Source organism: Tamandua tetradactyla, chromosome 3 (assembly GCF_023851605.1).
Source record: "Tamandua tetradactyla isolate mTamTet1 chromosome 3, mTamTet1.pri, whole genome shotgun sequence".
Classification (NCBI taxonomy): Eukaryota; Metazoa; Chordata; class Mammalia; order Pilosa; family Myrmecophagidae; genus Tamandua; species Tamandua tetradactyla.
This window is the reverse complement of record NC_135329.1, coordinates 31,804,056-31,825,752: the sequence shown is the minus strand read 5'-3', so window position 1 is coordinate 31,825,752 and position 21,697 is coordinate 31,804,056. Positions and strand designations below refer to the sequence as shown.

At 38.7% G+C, this 21,697-nt stretch overlaps 1 long non-coding RNA gene and 1 pseudogene across 1 annotated transcript in view; one reads left to right on the top strand and one right to left on the bottom strand.

The window, feature by feature from the left end:
* The window catches only part of LOC143677213 (uncharacterized), a 352,942-nt gene that overhangs the window by 123,654 nt on the left and 207,591 nt on the right, over positions 1 to 21,697 (top strand). The window lies entirely within an intron of this gene.
* Positions 5,381 to 6,925, bottom strand: LOC143676706 (glycerate kinase pseudogene; annotated as a pseudogene).

Genomic DNA, 21,697 nt, shown 5'->3' with positions numbered 1-21,697 from the left:
AATTCTGATATGTGATATCTTAATTTTTACTCAATTAGTATATTCTCTAGTTTTCATTTTTCTTTCACCTTTGGATTATGTAGACTACAGTGGGATTTTTTTTCTTTACCCTTTCGTTATTAATTTCTACCTTAATTCCATTACAGTCAGAATATTCTCTGAATAATTTCAGTCATTTGATATTTGCTGATGCTTTCTTAATGGCCAGTATATGGTCAATTTTGGTAAATGTTCCATGCATCTGTTGAGTGTGATCATATGTGCATTACATAAAATTTGTTAATGGCGTTATTAAGTTCTTCCACTTACTGATCTTTTTATCTTCTTGTTCTATCAGCTGTTCAAAGAGGTAAATTATAATTCCCACTATGATTGTGGAATTATCTATTTATCTTTTTGGTTTCAAAATTTTGTCACATATTTTGAACCTAGATTATTATGACCATTTATGATTGTGATATCTTCCTGTGAAGATATCTACATTTTTTATCCTTTTACCTTCAAATTTTCTGTTTTCTTATATTTAAATGTGACTTCTGTGAGCAGAATAGAGGACTGTGTCTCTTTCTAGCTAGTACAATAATCCCATATTATTTATTGTTTAGTTTGGCTTTATATACCAATTTACTATTTGTTTTCTATTTGCTCCAAAAGGAAAGAACCCTTTCTTTTCCTTATCCCTTGCCTTCTTTTGGCATAGTCAGATAACTTTTATTAATCCATATTTTCCTTCCATTAATTTGTTAGTCACACTTTATAATTTTTAGTAATTAGAGTCAAAACAAGCAAGTTTCACTTATCTCAATCTAATAAAATACATTATTTTACCACTTCCCTGAACTGGCAAAAACTTAGAATCTTTAAACTCTATTTATCCACCCCCATATTTTGTCTTATTGTTCTTATGCATTTTTAGTTCTATGTCTATTTTAAATTCCACAAGAATTGTCATTGTTTATGTAAGTATTCATTTATATTTACCCACATAGTCACTCTTTCTGGGTTTTTTTTTCCATCTAGTATTTTTGCATTTCTATTCAGGGTCATTTTTCTTCTGCCAAAAGAAATCTCTTTCATTATTTTTTTTATTTTATTTTATTTTATTTTATTTTTTATTAATTAAAGAAAAAAAGAAATTAACACAACATTTAGAAATCATTACATTCTACATATGCAATCAGTAATTCTTAACATAATCACATAGATGCATGATCATCATTTCTTAGTACATTTGCATCAATTTAGGAAAAGAACTAGCAAAACAACAGAAAAAGATATAGAATGTTAATACAGAGAAAAAAATAAAAAGGAAAACGAAAAAAAAAAACAAAAGACACAAACAAACATTTTTTTGATGCAGGCCTGCTGGCAACAAACTCCATCAGTTTTCATTTGCTTCAAAACAACACTTTGAAGGATATTTTTACTGGATTAGGATTCTAGATTGTCTATTTCTTTCATCCCTTTAGAGATGTTTTTACCTTATCTTCTGGCTTTCATCATCTCTGTTGGGAAGTCAGCTGCCATTTTCATTGAAGTTGCACTGAAGGTAATGTGTCTTTCTTTTCCTTCTGGCTACTTGTAAGATTTTCTCTGTCTTTGGTTTTTAGTAGTTTTATTATGGTAGGCCTGGATCTGGTTTCTTAGTTTTTGTCTTGCTTGAGGTTCTCTGAGCTTGAATATGGGGATGGATGTTCATCAGTTTTGAAAAATGCAAATTTAATACTTCTTGAATATTGATTTTATCTCCTGCTCCCTCTCTTCCCTCCTCCCTCTGGAGCTATGGTGGTACATATGTTAGACATAAATGGGTACCGTGTGTCTCTTTGTTTTGCATACTTTCCTATTTTTTGCCTCTTGACACTTGACCTGTCTTCCAGCTAACTAGTTCTGTGTTCTGTTGTATCTAATCTGCCACTGAAGCTACCCATTTGGTATTAATTTCAGATATTGTGTTTTCCAGTTCTACTAGGGTACATTTGATTTTTTGATACTTCTGCAATTTATTTTGCAGTTATGTATCTTTTAACTCATTTTGTCCATCTTGCCTCTATTTCATTTAATCTATTAATTATGGTTACTTAAATGCCTTGTCTGCTACCTTGGCTACCTTAATCTTATATAACTCTGCTTCAATTTATAACTTAAAGTCAAGTATATTCAAATAGCTTTACTAGCTTTCTTTTTGTTAGTGTTTATAGTGTTTCTCTCTCATTTTTGACTTTTAATCTATCTGTGTTTTTATATCTAAAATATGCAGGCAGTATTTTTATATCTAAAATATGCAGGCAGTATATAGTTAGCTTTTTAAAAAATCTATATTGGCAATGTTATATTGTTTATATTGTGGGGTCATATTTTCTTGCTTCTTTGTAAGTTAAGCAATTTTTGAAATGTACCCAATATTGTATATTTAGGAAAAAAAGAAAATGACAAGAGTTGCTACCAGAGAGTAGTTTCCTTCCTCTGTTGGACAGATAAATTAAAAGCCTGATTATCTCAATCCAGTAGGGATTTAGTTGTATTGCAGCTATTTTTGCAGTTTTAGTAAGATCCAGGCTATCTCTCATTGACCTTTATTATTTCAACATGGCCCTTGCAAGTTTCTGAGTGACTCCTGGCAGATCTCAAACTCATCAGCCTTGAAAGTCTGTAGATTTCTAGCCTCTCATCCTAGGCAGCTTCAAGCAAGCCCATGAATAGAGATCTTGAAGCTGTCTCCTTCCAGTGATGGGTCTCTGTTCTCCAAGTACTAGAGAATGCAAGGTATTACCCATTGCCTTTCAGAAGATAATAGTCTAGTTTTCCAGACAGCCATAAGGCTCAAAATAGTGCACGTGGGGTTTCTAAAGTTCTATGTCCTACAGGCCCATACAACTGCAAAAAGTTTTACTGGTTTCCCTTTTTACCTGTGAAGGATCTCTACCTGGACCTTGTCTGATACTCAGCCTGGACCAGAGTAGGCAAATGTCCCCAGGAAAGGAGAGAGTCAAAATCCTGTTGGCAATGTCAGCTCATTTCAGGACATGCTGATTCTCTGAAACTTTAGTTCATGTAGTCTTCATAACACTCACGTTTTCCTACACAATGATTTTTAAAAATTGATTCCAATTTTTCTATTGATATTCTAGCATTGGTCTGCTAAAACTTACAGCACTACTCCAAAGTGAAAATCAAGAGATTATCTTTATAATACCAGTTGAAGAGGAAAATACCATGTTCCTGATTCCTCAGTGTTCATTAGCTTTTGCTTCTTTGCTGCTGATAATCTTTGGCATTAATATAATATAATTCATATAATTATTTTCCTTTCAAATATTAGTCATACTCATGCCATAGCTATTCTCTTAAAGTTCACCTTGATAGAAGGGGAAAATTGAAGCCTAGATTCCTAACAAAGGTCAATGAGGAAGAAGGAAAATGTGAATGAAATTGTATATTGGAGTTGGAATTGTAAAGCTTGACACTGGATTCTATCCCTTGGTAGATGCGCAAGTCACTGATTTCCCTAAGTTTTAGTTTCCTGGAATTTGAAATAAGGCTTATTTGACCTTAAAACTTATACTCCACTCATACAGAAATGCTGTCTCAAATGCACAATGGGGAGCCCTGATGTGCATTTTGTCTGTCTATTTGCAATAGGCCCCAGCACAATAGAAAGTCAAGAAGAAAATAGTGGTTTTCTAGCTGCCATGATAAATAGATAGATGTCCTCTGAAGTTATTTCATCTGTGTTATACTGGAATGAAAATGAAAGGGCTCAAGGTTGGTAGAGGCATAAGAAGATGAGGACAGTCAAGATCTATGTACCATTCTTGGTTCCAGCTGAAGGGATTGACAATCTGCAGATAAAGAGTCATGAAGCTGGACAGAGGACTCCCCAAACCCTGATGGTTCTGGGAAACAGGACTACTCTAAGATGTCATGGAAATCAGGCCAGGGAACTGGAGGGGGTGTCAGGACGAGGGATGATGTGGCCCAAGGGCCTTTGTCAGTTCACCACCATTCTTTCTGACCTAGTTTAGGGACGGCCAGTCTGATGACATCTGCTGCAAGAGAAAGAAACTTAATTCATAAACACAAATTGAGGGGAGGAGAGCAGAGCTATTTGGGACAGGAGACAGATTAAGAAATAGAAAGTTCTCCCTATGGGTTTTAGCCTGTTTCTTTTTCCACTTTTGTATTTGATCTGTGCCCTAATTCATTTGCACACCAGATGGCAGAGACTCAACTCCAGTTTCAGCAATTCCACTTAGAACAGAGGGTATAAGATAGGGTCCTAGACTTGTGCTTTCATACTGGCACTGATTCTGTTTAGAGTAAAGAATTGAAGTCTTCTAAGAATATGAGATCTCATCTCAATATAGAGCATTGTTCCTTTGATACTTTTTTTTCTGAGCCCTTGCATGAAATTTTGAATATCCAATCACCCCCACCCCCAACCCCGAGCTGAAGTAATGGAAGTTGATGGTCCTGCAACCCAGGATTCCTGTGATGATGATGTAATGTCCCTTAGCATGAACTCCTTCCAGAGGTAAGGAAACTCAGGCTGAGAAATTAAAATGGATTTGCCTTGGCTGTATTGACTTCAAATGCCCTGCTATACACATCACCCTTCAAAGCCTCTCTGCCTTCCTTCTTTTGGTCCTGTCTCCTCTTCTTTCTCTTACTGATCCATTATGAGCCCAGTCCAGGGCCTCTCTGCTTGTTTCTCAAGAAACCATCACCATCAGGGAGCACATCCAATTACATTGTTCTGTTTCCTTTTGAAAGATAATGCACATCTCCAGCTCTTAGTTAAGACGCTTTACCTTACCTATAAGCAAGGCTACATTGTGATTTTTGTGGACACATCACTTTTTTGTTTTCATTATGTGGTCTTTTTTGCTCTCACAGCCTGTCTTGCTTCACTGTACAGAAAAGCCATGCTGAGGGGCTCAGGAGAGAGGCTTCACCCTGACAGAAAAGTCAGGCTTCTTGCTCTGGTTCCATTTAAGAAAATTTAAAAGCAAGTCCTGCAAGGATCAAACTGTTTTAAAGAAATTTAGCTATGTCCCAGAATAAAGCTCTGTAATATTTATAGAAATACAAAAATATTTGATAACACAAAATTAAAAATTCACTGGCCAAAGGCTTGTCCTGTCCTCAGCAGTACCCGCTTCCATAGCAGAGGTTAAGGGGGAAGGGACCCCTAATCTGCCAGTATGGTTTGGGGGGAGTATAAATGGACACAGCAAAGAAGCTCTAGGAAAGAAGTATGAGAACCAACCAAGAAGTCAAGACCAAGGTGATGAGGGTCCTAAGGGTCCAGTGAGGTACTAGGGACCAGCCTGAACTGCTAAGAACCCTGCCCTGAGCTTCTAAAATGTCACCTATGGCATCACCATAGCTGTAGGAACTCGAGGTGGCCATCCATGACGCTGATACTGGTCAGCTTTGTGTACAGTACAAAGCCACCCTGGAGGCAGCAGAAGAAGGTATGAGGGTCATGGTGGACCAAGAAAGTGGCCACATCCAGCACTTCGGCAGTGGGCTGGCTGGCAAGTTTGGGCATGTCCCATGCTCTGGCAGCCTCTGTGAGTTCATAGGTGCCACTGCTCAATAAAAGCACGTCAATAAGCCCTGGGTTCCATGGTCCTAGCTCTGCTCTATCATGCAGGACCATCTCCTGGTTCTAGTTACCCTTGTCTGACCCCTGCAGTTGCACTTTGTGCTCCCAACCAGGCAGCAGAGGGGCCTCTAGCCCCTACCACAGCTTCCAGAACCTCCTCCAGCTGCAGATCTGGGAGCTGGAACTGAGCCACCAGCCCCTCAAGTTCTGCCTTCTCCTCCACAGAAGCCCCAGCTCCAGGTGGGACAAGAGAGGCTCCAGTCATTGAGGCCATCAGTTATAAAACTGAGCCATGATTTGCACATCACCCTGCATGGCTGTGCTCAGCCCTATGGCCCAGTAACCCAGAGCTTTGGTTTGCTGCTGGCCTCAGCCAGTGTCAGCATGTTGGAGCCAATCGTCACATTGAGAATGTGACCACGAGCGTGTGGCCCACAGCAGAGTTGGTCTGAGCCAGCACTGTCTTCACCAAATGTGGCAAAGCAGCACGAAGGCCATAGCAATTGAGAATATGTAGGCAAGCTTGCATGTCGTGGGGACTGGCCATAGTGGGCCTGCTGGCAAGCATCTCCACAGGGCCCTTTACTACATCTGACACAATCAGGCTCACCATCATGGGCAGGTGAGTTGGCCTTGGCCAGCTCCCCACCTGTGATCTGGGACAGAGCCTTTCAGATGGTATTCAGCTCCTGGATGGTATCTCCACAGCTGCCAGCAGTTTGGTGAGCACCTGATTCTCCTCCAGTGTGGCAGGTAGGCTGGGGCTGGACGTAGGGCTGAGTCACCCCCTGAGATGAGTACCAGCAGCAGGGTTGTCATCTGTGAGGCCCTCAGCCAGCTGCTGGATGGCAAGCACAGCCTGCAGGGCCTCACAATCTGGCAGGTTGTCCTCTACACCTTTGAATATCTGGAGACAGCTGTGTGGTTTTAGCTGCATCTCCTGCTGGTGGGCATACTCCATAGCTGCACAGATCCCCTTAGGAATGTTGAAATCACACCTTGTACAACATGCTGGTCTAACAGCTTCTTGGCTGCAGCTGCCATGCTCAGCATAGTTTTGCTGAAGCCCAGTTAGAGGTTTTCCCATACCTAAAAGCACTGGTCTTACACCTTCAGCTGATCACTGCCAAGGTCCAAGGCCAGGTCCCAGTGTGGCCTGAGGCCCAGCAGCATGCTATCCACAGCACTCTCAAACATGTGACCCATGCTCTGCTGGGGTCATGCCATGGACCAATTGGACCACCAAACCTTACCAAGAGCATGGACACAGGGGTCTTTGGCCAGGTGAGGCAGGACCTACAGGACTGCAGCCATGCCCACCCTGTTCTCAGCACTGCTTGGCATCCATGGCTGCCTGCCAACACTGGGCCCCCAGAGGTGATATCATACGCTGGCCTGCAAGGAGAATGGTTCCCAATGAATACCAGCTGGCGACTCTAGGGATAAAAGCCCACTGCCTCCCGGACCCACCATCACCCAGCTCAGGGCTCACTCCCAGGGCCCATGCAGGTCATCGTGGCATAGACTCACCACCCATGAATCTGGGCCATGGCTTCTAACTGCCCTAGTCGTGTTTATCTCTGTGTGCCCCTCCCTACCTATATCCACATATTTTACAACTGCATTGGTATAAAGATGAATGTTTTAGTACTTATTAAAACATTTTCTTTGACTTTTTTTTCTGATCGTAAAATAAAGTAAACATTTTGTGAGCCTCCTAAAAGTATTGTAGGCCCTGGGCACCATGCTTACTGTACCTAATGGATAAGTAAATCCTGCCTATGTGATTCTTCCATATTCTGAGACTGAGAAAATAACCATCCAAAAATATTAGCAGGACCAATCCTTGGCGCTAACACAGGGCTGGAAATAGTTCCTGGTTCCATCAGATAAAATAGAAAACCTCATATTTCAAGGCATCTACTAGATTGCTCCTAAGAGGGGAAAGTATTCATCCAAGATTTAATCCTGCTCCCGTTCCATCTAAGAAAATTTAAAAGCAAAATCTGCAAGGATCAAAATGTTTTTAAGAAAGTTAGCTATATCCCAGAATAAAGCTCAGTAATATTTATAGAAATACAAAAAATATTTGATACCATGAATCAAATTCACAATGTCTCTGGCATACAGTAAAAAATTACCAGTCATACAAAATTATAAAATAAGACCTATAAGGAGAATGATTATTCAATTAAAAAGGGACCCAGAGACTTCCAGGAAGATGCCACCATCTCAGACTAGGATAGGCTGAGTTCACCCCTGCTCCAAGGAATGGCTAGAGAAGCAACAGGAAAAGGTCTGGGACAGTGATCCCAGGGTGCCAATGACCTGAAAGGGTCTTCCACACTACAAAGGGAGGTCCTGGATGAAAATGCAGAGGAAAGAGATGCAGAGAACTGGAAATCATCCAGCTAGTGCAAAAAGCCCTCCCCCCCCCCCACCCGCACCCCTTTCCAAATGGAGGCCCAGAGCCTGCAGAAATGCACAGACTGGGAGGCGGGAACTAGGAGGTTAACCAAGCCACCTCCTTGAACACACCACACCCACGCGTGCTGCCGCTCCCCGCACCCACCCTCCCTCTGTGCCCCATGTCCCGCACTCCAGCACCTAACGGTACCCCAAACACCTATGTCCATCCCCCCTGTGCATATGCATACCCACATCCTGCCCCATTGACCCCTGCATCCCTCCCCTCCTGCCCCAGACACTTGTGCACTCCCCCTGGCCCCCCACCCCCACCCCCACATCCTTCCCCCCTACCCTCACCGGCCCCAATCTCAATAAGAAACTGGCCCTACAAGAAATACTAAAGGGAAATTTGTTGACTGAAATAAAAAGACAGGACTGGGAGGTCTGGAGGAATGCACAGAGTTGAAGAGTACCAGTATGGGTAATTTAGGGGATAAAAAGAAAAAGAGAGAAAAGAATATATAGACCTGACAAATATAATTCAAAGGATAAGATGGTAGATTCAAGAAATGCCTTTACACTAATAGCTTTGAGTGTTAGTGGACTAAACCCACCAATTAAAATGTACCGATAGGCAGAATTGGATCAAGAAATATGATCCATATATATGCTGCTTACAAGAGCCTTATCTTAGACATAAAGATGCAAATAGATTGAAAGGGAAAAGATGGAAAAAGATGTTCCATGCAAGCTGTAACCAAAAGAAAACAGGAGAAGATATACTAATATCAGACAAAATAGACTTTAAATGTAAAGAAGTCATAAGAGACAAAGAAGGATACTACATATTAATAAAAGGAACGATTTACCAAGAAGAAATAATAATCATCAATGTTTATGCTCCCAATCAAGGATCTCCAAAATACATGAGACAAAAATTGGCAAAACTGAAGGGAATGACAGATGTTTCAACAATAATAGTGGAAGACTTCAATACACCAACCTCCTCTCTAATAGAACAGCCAGACAGAGGATCACTGAGGATATAGATATAGAGAACATAAACTATTTGATTAGTGAATTAGACCTAACAGGCAACTATAGATTCTTATACACCAATACACCAGAATATACATTCTTCTCTAGTGCTTATGGAACAGTTTCCAAGATAGATGTGGTGGGGCATGAAACAGATCTTTATAAATTTAAACACATTGAAATTATTCAGAACACTTTCTTTGCTCACAGTGGACTGAAGCTGGAAATCAACCACCAAAGAACCAGAACTTTCACAAATATATGGAGATTAAATAAGACACTCTTAAGCAACCAGTGGGTCAAAGAATTTGCCAGAGAAATCGGTAACTATCTGGAGATGAATGAAAATGAGAATACGACATATCTGAACTTATGGGATACGGCAAAAGCAGTGCTGTGAGGGAAATTTATTGCCCTAAATGCTTATATCTTTAAAAGAAGATAGAGCAAAAATCAAGGACTTAACTGCTCATCTGGAGGAACTAGAGAATGAACAGCAAACTAACCCCAAAGCAAATAGAGGAAGAAAAACAACAAAGATTAAAGCAGAACTAAGTGAATGGGAGAACAAAAGAACAATAGAAAGAATTAATGAAACTAAAAATTGTTTTTTTGAGAAAATCAGTAAAATTAATGGACCCCTAGCTAGGATGACAAATAAAAAGAGAGGACGCAAATAAATAAAATCAGAAACGAGAGAAGTGTCATTACCATGGACCCTGAAGAAATAAATAATGTCATAAGAGGATACTATGAACAACATACACCAACAAACTAGACAACTTAGATGAAATGGACAAATTCCTAGAAATATGCAAACAACCTAAACTGACTTGATAAGAAATATGAGATCTCAACAAAACAATCATTAGTACAGAAATTCAATCATAAAAAATCTTCCTACAAAGAAAAGCCCAGAGTCAGTGGCTTCACAGGGGAATTTTATCAAACATTTTAAAAAGAACACCAATCCTGCTCAAACTCTTGCAAAAAAAATGGAGTGAAAAGGAACACTACCTAACTCATTTTATGAGTTTTATCACTCTAATAACAAAACCAAGTAAAGATGCTATAAGAAAGGAAAACTACAGGCCAATCTCTCTAATGAATATAGATGCAAAAATTCTGAACAAAATTCTAGCAAATCAAATCCACATTAAAAGAATGATACACCAGGCCTAAGTGTATAGGAATGCAAGGGTGGCTTAACATAAGAAAATCAATCAATGCAATACAGCACATTAACAAATTGAAAGAGAAAAATCACGTGATCACTTTCATGGATGCTGAAAAAGCATTAAAAAAAATTCAACATCCTTTTCTGATAAAATCACTTCAAAAGGTAGGAATCAAAGGAAACTTCCTCAATATGATAAAGGGCATGTATGAAAAACCCATAGCTAGCATAGTACTTAATGGTGAGAGACTGAAAGCCATCCCTCTAAGATCGGAATGAGACAAGGATGCCCTCTGACACAACTATTATTCAACATTATACTAGAAGTTCAAGCTAGAGCAATCAGAAAAAAAAAAAAAAAAAAGGCATCCAAAGCAGAAAAGAAGTAAAACTTTCATTATTTGCAGATGACATGATACTACATTTGGAAAATTCTGAGAAACGTATGAAAAACCTTCTGAGCTAATAAACAAATTCACCCAAGGCAGGATATAAGATTAGTGTGCAAAAAATCAGTAATGGAAGCTTGAGATGGGTGAATGGGTCCGTTAATGTTTCTATACAGAAGCAATGATGTAATGAGGAGACAATTAAGAAAAAACTTCCATTCAAAATTGAACTTAAAATACTTGTTATCTAGGAATAAACTTAACTAGGGATGTAAAGGACCTATGCACAAAAAACTACATCACATCGCTAAAAGAAATCAAAGATGATCTAGGTAGGTAGAAAGACATTCCCTTGTTCATGGATAGGAAAGTTAAATGCAGCGAAGATGTCAATTCTACCCAAATTGGTCTACAGATTCAAAGCAATTCCAGTCAAAATTCCAACAACCTACTTTGAAGACTTGGAAAAGCTAATTATCAAATTCATTTGGAAGGGAAAGAGACCTCGAATAGCTAAAAATATCCTTAAAAAGAAAAACGAAATGGGAGATTAACAGGTCCTGGTTTTAAAATTTATTATAAAGCCACAGTGGTCAAAACAACATAGTACTGGCACAAATATAGAAGTATTGACCAATGAAATTGAATTGAGAGTGTGGTAATAGACCACCAAATCTATGGTCAACTGATCTTCAAATCCACTGAGCTGGGACAAAATAGTCTTTTCAATAAATGGGCACGGGAGAACTGGATATCAATAGCCAAAAGAATGAAAGAGGATCCTTACCTTACACATATGTAAAAAAATTAACTCAGAATGTATCAAAGGCCTAAATATAAGAATCAGTATCATAAAACTCCTAGAAGAAAATATACAGAAACATCATTAAAACCAAGTAATAGGAGGTAGTTTCCTAAATTTTACACTCAAAGCACAAGCTACAAAAGAAAAAGATAAGTGGGAATGCCTCAGAATCAAAAGCTTTTGTGCCTCAAAAGACTTTGTCAAAAAGGTGAAGAGGCAGACAACTCAAGGGGAGAAAATATTTGGAAACATGTACGATAAAGGTTTGATATTCTGTACACATTCTGAAATCATATAACTCAACAACAAAAGAACAAACAGTCCAATTATAAAATTGGCTAAAGATATGAATAGACATTTTTCTGAAGAGGAAATATGGATGGCTAAATTGCACATGAAGAGATACTCATTCTGATTAGCTATAAGGAAAATGCAGATCAAGACTACAATGAGATACCACCTCACAGCTATAAGAATGGCTGCTATTAAAGAAACAGGAAACTACAAGTGTTGGAGAGGATGTGGATAAATTGGAACACTTATGCACTGCTGTTTGGAATGTATAATGGTATAGCCACTTTGGAAGACAGTTTGGCAGTTCCTTAGAAAACTAAATAACAAGTTGCCCTATAACCCAACAATACCACTACTTGGTATATACCCAGAAGAGCTGAAAACAGTGACACAAACAGACATTTGTACACAGATATTCACAGAAGCATTATTCTCAATTGCCAAAAGATGGAAACAATCCAAGTGCCCATGAACAGACGAGTAGATAAACAAAATATTGTATATACACAATGGAATATTATGCAGCAGTAAAATGAAGTGACATACTGCAGCATATCACAACATGGATGAATCTTGAGGACATATGTGGAGTGAAATGATCCAGACACAAAAAGGTACAGTATGATTTCACTATTATGACCTTGGTAAAGGTATACACAGATGCATATAATACAGAATATAGGGGACCTAGAGATACATGGAAGCTCGAGATGGGTGAATGGGTTAGTTAATGAGGTTGAACTTCAATGTAAGGGAATGCATAGAAGTAAATGCAATACATTAGTGAGTCTAGAAGTAATATTGCCATATTGAAGGTGAATGTGATTGAAAGAGGTTGTATAGAGTCATGTATCCCACTGATTAACACTAAAAATATAAATAAGTTCTTGCATGAACTACTTCAAAGGTATGAATTCTGTACAAAGAGTTTATAATATCAGGGTCTAGGGGGAAACTACTATTGCATGCTATGGGCTATGTTTAACATGAATACATCAACAGTACTACAGCAATACCAGGGATAAATAAGTGCGGGGGAAGACAAGAGTTAAGGGGAAGTTTGGATTTTCTATTTGGGGAGGATGTGTTTATTGGTTATTTTTCTCTTGGGAGCAATGAAAATTATCTAAAATTGAGAGTGTTGATTATACCATTAAATGAGGATAATGTGAGATATGGACAGTTGACTTTGGACATTATACATGATGCCCAATAGATGGAAGTGGCTGAAGGATACACTGAGATGTAAAATGACAGACTGTGGTATATACATATGATTGAATATTGCACTGCTACAGAAAGGAATGAAGCTGTGAGGCATACGATGTTGTGAATGAACCTGTTGGACATTATGTGATAGAAAATAAACTAGACACAAAAGAACAAATATTGTATCATCTCATTTAGAAAATACTTATAAGAAAATTGGGGCCAGGATTGCAAGCTCCTGTAGCAGTCTCACTGAATCCAGATCTATAATTGTTATTTGTAGATTTTGGGAGGTTGTGCTATAGATATATAACCTGGTATGTCCCTGGAACTTTGGGTACCTGTGTGACACCTAAGTCACCTAAGACTCTGCAGATCTGAAAGTCAGCATTGCCAGATACAACTACTGTTAAAGAAATTGAAAAAGAGATTAGGGTTAGGGTGCGCGGGTAGTTCAGTGGTTAGAATGCCCACCTTCCATGTGGGAGACCTGAGTTCTATTCCTGGACCATGCACCTCCCCCCTCTCCAAAAAAAAGAGATTAGGCTCCAATTAGAGATAAGAACAAAACCAATTGGGTTGGGACTAAGGTAAATCAGAATACAGGGGTGAGGAGTATAGTGTCTGTATTTTAGAACTTCACCTACACTATGAGACCAAAGGAAGAGAGATTTATTTTTCCAAAACCTAAATTTTCTGTAGCACACTGTGTCAGTTTGAAAGTATTATGTACCCCAGAAAAGTCATGTCTTAACCCTGATCCATTCTTGTGGGAACAGCTCTTTCTTTTAATCCTGATTCAATAATATAGGTTGGAATCTTTTGATTAGATTATCTCCACCGAGATGTGACACATCCAATTGTAGGTGTGATCTTTCGATTAGATGGAGATGTGACACCACCTATCCCAGGTGGGTCTTGATTAGTTTACTGGGATCCTTTAAAAGAGGAAACATTTGGAGAGGGTCAGAAATGACATAAGCTTCAGAGCCAACACAGAGAGGAGATGTAGATGATTGGAAAAAAAGAAACTTCAAATAACAAAGCCAAAGATGTTTGGAGATGCTTGGAGCCTAGCAGACATCACCATGAGATGTTAAGTAAGCCAGAAACTGGAGAGAGCCAAGGGAAGCCAAGAGATGAAAGCCAGCCCTGGAGAAGCAAAGTGAAGAACCCCCAAAGGAAGAGAGGCTGAAAACAATGGAGCCCAGGAGCAAGGAACCAGCAGATGCGACAATGGGACTACCCAGCTGACAGAGGTGTTCCTCACCCATTGGCCTCTCGAGTGAAGGTAACATCTCGTTGGTGCCTTAATTTGGATAGTTTCACCTCCTTAGAACTGTTAACTTGTAATTTATTGAATTCCCCTTTTTGAAAACCATTCCAGTTCTGGTACATTACATTCTGGCAGCTTGCAAACTAACACACACAAAATCTAACTCAACATATCAGGATAGATCATTTAAACAACCCAGTTACATGGAGCCCAGAATGGGAATCAGGGCTTGTAATTCTGTATAGCTAAATATGCTGCCTGGATACATACCAGAGTATATTGAGCAGATAATTCAAAAGGATTGGCGAAGTCCCTTGAGGAACAAGATAAAAATATGGAACTATTTAACTTTACCACCAAGGAAGCCCCTGGTACTGTTTCAAATATTAGGGACTCCCAAGTCAATAGATAAAATGCTTGATCTTGAGGCTTGCTCTTGTGAAGCTTATTTATGTAGTGGAGAAGCTAAGGCTACCAACAGTTTTAGCTAAGATAACCTCTTTACTTTGCTCAGATGTGGACTCTCTCTCTCTCTCAGCCCAACTCTATAAGTAAAAACATTACCCTCCCTGCTACATGGGACTTGATATCCAGGGGTAAAAGCCTTCCTGGCAACATGAGGTATGACTCCCAGGGATGACACTGACCCTGACACTGTGGCGGCAACAATGCCTTCCTGACCAAAAAGGGAAAAAGAATTGTAGCAAATAAGGTATCAGCCTGGCTTGCCAACCCCCAACCAAAACCATTCCCATTAACTCTAAAGAGCACCTAGGATTCTATCTTAGATTCTGCAAAGATTCCATGCATTAACATAACTTTCCAGAAATCTACAACCTCCAAATGGGTTCCTAGGCCAGATAAGTCCTGAAAGCCAGAGGCGCCAGCCTCTCCAGAACATCATCTAGTTCTATCCCTCTATCCCATATTATCAACAGCCCTTTCAACCATGAAAAATTTAGAATAGCCCAAATACCCCTAAAGATTGGGAGAAAGATAAAAGAAGGTGAAGTTATAACAGAGAAAATAGGATTTAGCAAATGGGTATGACTGCTGAATTATTATATTGATATTTCTTTTAGTCTCCAGTGTCTTGGAGCAGCTAGAAGGAAAACTTAAAATTGTGGAGCTGTAACCCATACCAAACTCTGAAATCTGTTCTTTAACTAATTGTTTCAGTGTGCTTTCAAATTTACTGCTTTTTTATATATATGTTATTTTCACAATTAAAAAGATAGAGAGATCCATAAATAACATAGATAATAGAATTAGTAGACCAGGTCATTTAAACAGTTAGTGTAAGTATATTAAATATGTTTAAGAAACTAAATGAAAAACTGAACCTGTTAGTAGAGATATGGAAGGTATACAACATATCCATGTCAAACATCAAGAGATGAAAATAAACATCAAGAGATAGTACTCACAATGTCTAAGATGAAAAACACATGGGATGAAATAAACAGAAGATTAAACATTGAAGAAGATTAGTAAACTTGAAAATATAGCAACTGAATGATATAAACTATTCAAAATAAAACTGAGAGACAAAGAAGGCTGACTAAATAACCAGAATATCAGTGGGATATGTAATTGAAGTCCCCAAAGAAAAGAAGAGGTGGGGAGACTGAAAAATTATTTGAAGAGTTAATGGCAGAAAGCTTTTCAAGCTTTATGGAAATGTTAAAGTCACAGATTCAAGAAGATCGATAAAATCCAAGCACAAGAAATATGAATAACATTACTTCAAGGCACACCATAATCAAATTACTGAAAGCAAGTTGTATTAGTTAGGGTTCTCTAGAGAAACAGAATCAACAGGAAATATCCATAAATGTAAAATTTATAAAAGTGTCTGTGCTGGTTTGAAATGATGTATGTGTCCTAGAAAAGCCATGTTTTAATCCTAATGCCATTTTGTAAAGGCAGCCACTTCTTCTAGTCCCTATTCAGCACTATATGTTTGAAACTGTGATTAGATCATCTCCCTGGAGATGAGATTTAATCTACAGTGGTTGTTAAACTGAATTAGCTGGAGGCGTGTCTCCAACCATTTGGGTAGGTCTTGATTAGTTTCTGGGGTCCTATAAAAGAGGAAACATTTTGGAGATTCAGAGAGTGATTCAGAGAGAGCAGAGTCCACCAGCCAGCAACATTTGGAGATGAAGAAGGGAAACACCTCCTGGGGAGGTTCATGAAACAGAAAGCCAGGAGAAGAAGCTAGCAGATGATGCCGTGTTCACCATGTGCCCTTCTAGAAGAGAGAGGAACCCTGATCATGTTCACCATGTGCCTTTCCAGATGAAAGAGAGTCTCTGACTGTATTTGCCATGAGCCCTTCCACTTGAGAGAGAAACCCTGAACTTCATCAGGAAAGGTATCTTTCCCTGGATGCCTTTGATTGGGCGTTTCTATAGGCTTATTATAATTGGGACATTTTCTCAGTCTTAGAACTATAAACTAGCAACTTATTAAATTCCCCTTTTTTAAAAGCCATTCCATTTCTGGTATATTGCATTCTGGCAGCTAGCAAACTAGAACAGTGTCTCACATAACTGTGGGGATGTAGAATCCAAAATCCGTAGGGCTTTTGAAGCTGATGACTCGGATGGAAGGTCTGGACGAACTCCACAAGAAAGGCTTGCCAGCTGAAGCAGGAAGAGAGACTGTCTCTTCTGAATCCTCTTTAAAAGGCTTCCACTGATCAGATTAAATGTCACTCATTGCAGAAGACACTACCCTTGGCTGATTATAAATGCGATCAGCTGTGGATGCAACTGATACGATCAAGATTTAATTCTATGAAATGTCCTCACAGCAAAAGACAGGCCAGCACTTGCCCAACTAGACAAATGGCTACCACCACCTGGCCAAGTTGACACATGAACTTGACTATGACACAAGTGATTAAGAGAAAATCATAAAAGCAGCTATATGGAGGCGGCACATTTTGTACAGAGGAACAAAAATAAGGACTACAACAAATTTATCATTGGAAACAATTAAAGCCCCCACCAATATACACAAAAGACAATGAAGCAACATCTTTAAATTACTGAAAATTACATATCCTGTGTACACTAATCTAAAGAAACCTGGAGTGACTATATCAATATAGTCACTTGATTTCAGAACAAAGAATATTAACAGGGACAGAGAAGGTCATTTCATAATTATAATAGGATAAATTCATCAAAAGGATATTAAAATCCTAAGTATTTACATAGAACTTCCAAAGACATGACACAGAAATCATCAAGCTGCAAGAAGAAATATGCAACTCACAATTACAGTTGGAAATTTCAACAGTCCTCTCTCAATAATTGATAAAAAAACAAATAAACAGTGTGCCCGGGTGATTCAGTAGTGGAATGCTCGCCTTCCATGCAGGAGACCCGGGCTCGAGTCCCGGACTATGTACCAAACAAACAAACAAAAACAAGTAAACATAACATCAGTAAGGATGTAGAAAATTTGAGCAACAGATCAATTGAATAGAAAATATTGTACAGAAAAATCAATGAAACTAAAAGCTTAACCATTCATAAAGTCAGTAAAATTGATAAAACAGTGGGAAAAGAGATAAACAAATTACCAACTTCAGGAATGAGAGAGGTAATAGCATTCATTTATTATGCCAATAAATTCAATGACCTAGATAAATGGACAAATTCCTTGAAAAACAAAAATGACTATAGTTCATCCAAGAAGAAATAGATTACCTGAATAACCCTATAACTATTAGAGAAATTGAATTTGCAGTAAAAACTCTCCTGCAAAGAAAATTAAAGGCCCAAATAGTTTCACTAGAAAATTCTACCAAACATTTAAGGAAGAAATAATACTAATTCTAACCAGAAATTTGAAGAAGGGAGTACCTCAAAACTAATTTTATGAGGCCAGCATTATGATCCTGATCGCAAAACCAGACAAAGATATTACAGACACAATCAGACAAAGAAAAGAAGTCCAGCTCAATATCCCTCATGCACGTAGATGCAAAAATTTCTTAAACAAATTTTAGCAAATCAAATCCAACCTTATATAAAGGTGGCAATATATCAGAACCAGGTGGATGTATCTCAGAAATATAGGTTACACTCAAAATATCAATTAATGTAATTCATCACATTCACAGACTGAAAAAGAACATCCACGTCCTCATCTCATAAATGCAAAAAAAGTATTTGGCAAAATCCAACAACTACCCCTGTTATTTCTAAAAACAGGAGGAAATTTGGCAAAGGGCTTCTGTGAAAACCTGCAAATAACATCATATTTAATCATGAAGTATAAGGAGCAAGACAAAGATATCTGCTCTCACCACTTCTGTTCCACACTGAACTGGAATAAAGGGTAATAATGGAAGGGGTTAAAAAGGCACTCAGTTTAGAAAGGATGAAGTAAAACCATCTCTGTTTGCATATGACATGATCATCTAGCTGAAAATCGAAAGCAAGTTTAATGAGGTGGCAGTATGCAAGATCAATGTATAAAAATCAATGGCATTTGTATATAATAGCAATGAACAATCAGAAATGGAAAATTTTTAGATGATAACTTATAGAAGCTTTGAATAACCAGTAAGAACTGACAGAAACATCTTTCTCAAAGCTTCAGAAAATAGTTAAAGGCTTACAGAAACAGGGAGAACACCACATCAAGAAAAAGGCTGCTTAAAAGTGGTAGGATCTTGTGGCACCTTGGCTAGCCCCTCCTCCATCCCCCTCAGTAGATTGATGCAATCTACTGAGATTGACCTACACTCTGTGCAGGTCTCAGTTCCTCATTCCAGAGGAGGCAGAATAATCCTTGTGCACATATCGGAAGCATGTTTGTCTGGCATAATCTGACTGGTAGCAACCTGAGGGACTGAATCAGAATACTTGCAGGTTGCAGGTTCACTGTCCCTGAACTTGCCCTGCTTGTAGATGCTTGGACACATATAACACTGTGAGACAGCAGTCAAGTCATGGCTGCTTGAGGGCGAGGGAATGCTGTCTGCAGGACATACAGTGGAGTGCTCAAGACCGTGAGGAAACACTTCCCTAGGAAAGAGAGGACATTCATACCCATGCAAATGGGAGAGTTCCTAGGGCCACACACTCATGCCCAGGTCAAGATACATGCTTAGAAAAATTAGGAGGCTCCCCATGCTTTGGCCTGGAGCTGTTCTCTAAATGGATAAGCTATCCTCTTATATGAGATAAGCTCTGAAGGAGAGCACTGACACAGGAGTGTGAGCTGCAAAAACTAGGAAAGGCGTTTTATTTTTTCCTTTTAATTGTTTTAGCTCCTGGCGTTCAAGGAAAGCTCTGTCATAACAGTAGCTGCATAAACCTTAAAGAACAGACATCTCAATCTAAATTCCAGCCACAGCACATTAAAATATCAAAATGTCTAGGTATCAACAAAAGATTGCAAAACACATGAAGAAACAGGAAGTGTTGACTCAGGCAAAGGAGAGAATTATAGCATTAGAAATCATCAGTAGGGAGAATACCTAGAACATACCAGACAAAGACTTTAAGAACAACGGTCCTAAATATACTCCTAGAGCTATAGGAAAACATGGACAAAGAACTAAAGGAAACCAGGAAAATGACAGAAGAACACAAAGAGAATATCAATGATGGAGAGATAGAAATTATGATGAAAGAGAGAAAGGGGCAGAGGGAATATTTAAAGGAATAATGGCTGAATAATTGAAAGGAATAATTAATGCAGCACATGAATATACACATCCAAGACTCTCAACAAATTCCAGACAGGATAACCCAAATAGAACTACACCACAGCATATTATTTTGCTGTTCATGGATTGGAAAATACAATATTGTTAAGATTTAATTTCTCCACCAATTCATCTTTACAATCAATGCAATCCCAACTGAAATCCCAGCAGGACTTTCTGTAGAAATTAACAAGCTGATTGTATAATTCAAGCATAAATAAAGGATCTAGGCTAACCAAACACAACTTCAAAGAAGAAAAATATTGGAGAATTTATACTATCTGATTTTGTTACAGGTTATAATCTTATTCAGGACATGATTGAGTAAAGATGTAAATTATCAACATTTAAGTTTCCAGAGAGAGACTTCAGTATTAAGTATATTCACATCCAACTTGTATGTATGTAGTTCCTCTCCATATCCCCTCCTGGGAGCCCATAGCAGTCCCATTTCCAGAGTCGCAATACAGCTCACTGCCATGGAGTCACAAAGACCCTCAGGAGCTGGCTTCAAAAATCCAATTCCTGTGCAATGTTTATATGCCAGTTTGTCGTGGTCAGGGAAGCTAGGTTCAGACTGTTTACAACACTTCTTTTTTTTTTCTTCAAGCAGAGAACAAAATAAAATTTTAGAGAAATCAAGGATGTATACTCATGCTGATTGATGGAAAAGAACTATTAAATACCTTATCTCAAGAAGAATAGACTTTTAAATTCTAAATTTTCACTATTTTTCACTGTTCACACTACTGGACACTAGAACTTACCATAAATCTACAGTAATTGAGACAGTGGGTATCAGCATAAAGATAGACCAACAGATTAATAAAACAAAATAGACAGTCCAGAAATAGACCCATGCAATTATGGACAGTTGATTTCCCATGAATGTGACAGATCAATTCAGTTGAGAAAGGACAGACTGTTCAGCATAGTGCTGGAACAACGGATATCCATATGCAAAAAAAAAAAAAGAAGGAGGTGAACTTCAATCCATGCTTTGTGTGATGCACAAAAATACCTCAAGATGGACCATGGACTTAAATGTGAAGTATTTCCTTAGGCAAAGATTTATTAAAGATCTCATAAGCACAATTCACTTTTCAAAAATGATAAATTAGGATTTCATCACACTTAAGAACTTGTGTCATTTAAAAAATACTGCTAAAGGAATGAAAAGAAATCTACTGTCAAAACAGATATTTGGTAAAAGACTTGTATACAGAATATATAAAGTGCTCTCAAAATTCAGTCCATACTTATACCCCTCTAAGTGCCTGAAAAGCATACTAAGCCACATTCTTAGAAGAAGCCCGTTTTCCTTGCCACATGTTCTTCCTCCTTAGCTCGATCATGGCAGCACCTGGGGCTGGCCTCCAGGAGATCCCCTCCCTAAAGTCTTTGTTTGTGGCAACTACTCTCATAGTCTAGGAAGTAAGTTAACGCGCAGACATCTAGGAAGATGCATGGGTCAGCTCAGCAGCTTCAGGGTAGTACCAGGCCATCCATCCCTCGGGTCTTCAAGGACTTTGGGGACACCTGGGGATAGGAAGCCTGATCCTATGGGGCCAAGGGACCAGCACTCAGAACAGAAGCCAGAAACCTGGAAGTCTGCCTTTTTCTATTTCTTCCTTAAAATGGGTGGTGACTCCAGTATTTTCTACAACAGACTTGCCTGGAAGATGGACAATGTTGGCCCACAAACAGGACAGTCAGCCATAACCCTGTTTTACAATTAAATCTCTTTTGTAAGAG